Source organism: Otolemur garnettii, unplaced genomic scaffold, assembly GCF_000181295.1.
Source record: "Otolemur garnettii isolate 467f Iridium unplaced genomic scaffold, OtoGar3 scaffold00011, whole genome shotgun sequence".
NCBI lineage: Eukaryota > Metazoa > Chordata > Mammalia > Primates > Galagidae > Otolemur > Otolemur garnettii.
Window position 1 is genome coordinate 3014972 of NW_003852406.1, and position 1485 is coordinate 3016456.

General features: G+C 35.9%; 1 protein-coding gene across 1 annotated transcript in view; it reads right to left on the reverse strand.

Moving 5' to 3' along the window:
* Positions 1-1485, reverse strand: part of ATP8B4 (ATPase phospholipid transporting 8B4 (putative)) — a 240815-nt gene that overhangs the window by 214050 nt on the left and 25280 nt on the right. The window lies entirely within an intron of this gene.

Genomic DNA, 1485 nt, shown 5'->3' on the forward strand with positions numbered 1-1485 from the left:
CACAAAACATGTATCAACTTGAAAAATATCAAAATTATACTATGTACCTTCTTGGACCAAGTAGAATAAAATTAGAAATCAATTCCAAAAGTAACACTCAAATCGACACAAACTCATGGGATAAAAAGCCTACTACTGAATAATTATTGGATCAATAATGAAATTAAGATGGAAATCAAAAGATTCCTCAAAGTAAATGAGAAAGGGGACAAAAGCTATCAAAATCTATAGGATTCAGCAAAAGCAGTCCTAAGAAGAAAATTCATAGCCGTAAATGTCTACATCAAAAAGACAGGGAGATCACAAATTAATAAACTAATGTCACATCACAAGGAACTAAAAAAGGAAGAGCAAATCAAACCCAAAGCTAGCAAAGGAAAAGAAGTAACAAAAATCAGAGCAGAACTAAATGAAATGGGGAAAAAACCACACAAATTATCAACAAAACAAAAAGCTGGTTCTATGAAAAGATAAACAAAATTGATAAACCTCCTATTATTATCAACCAGAGATAGAAGAGAAAGGACCCAAATAAGTTCAATCAGAAATGAAAAAGGGGGCCAGGTCAGTGGCTCACCCCTATAATCCTAGTACTCTGGGAAGGCAAGGCAGGAGGATCCCTTGAGCTCAGGAGTTCAGGACCCTATCTCTGCTAAAAATATGAAAATTAGCCAAGTGTTGTGGAAAGCACCTGTAGCCCCAGCTACTTGGAGGCATGTGGATCCCTTGAGCCCAGAAATTTAAGGTTGCTGTGAGCTAAGCTGACACCACAGCACTTTAGCCCAGGTGACAGAGCAAGACTATCTCAAAAAAATAAAAAAATAATGAAAAAGGAGATATTACTGATACCAGAGAAATACAAAATCTCATCTATGACTACTATAAAAATCTCTATGCAAATAAACTACAAAACCTACAGGTAATGAGCAAATTCCTGTAAACATATAACCTCCCAAAACTCAATTAGGAAGGAATAGAATTCTTGAACAGATCAATAAGAAGCAGCAAGATCAAAGCAGTAACAAAAAAATCTCCCAACAGAAAAAAGTCTTCTAGCATGCTAGGAAGGTGAGGCAACAGGATTACTTGCACCCAGAAGTTTGAGGTTGCAATGAGCTGTGATGACACCACTGCACTCTAGCCAGGGTGACAGAGCAAGACTCTGTCTATAAAAAAAAAGGCGGGGGGGGCCGACAGATGGATTCACAGCTGATTTCTAACAGACCTATAAAAATAAGCTGGAACCCATACTACAGATTTTGTTCCATAACATCAAGAAGGGGAGTAGCCTCCCCAATACATTCTATAAAACCATAATCACCTTGATATCAAAGCCAGGAAAAAAAGAACAACAAAAAAAGAAAACTACAGACCAATATCCCTTATGAATATAGATATAATAATCCTCAATAAATATAAGCAAACTGAGTTTAATAATCAGTGAAAGTCTAAATGCAATGGAATGATATCTTTTTTTTTTTTTTT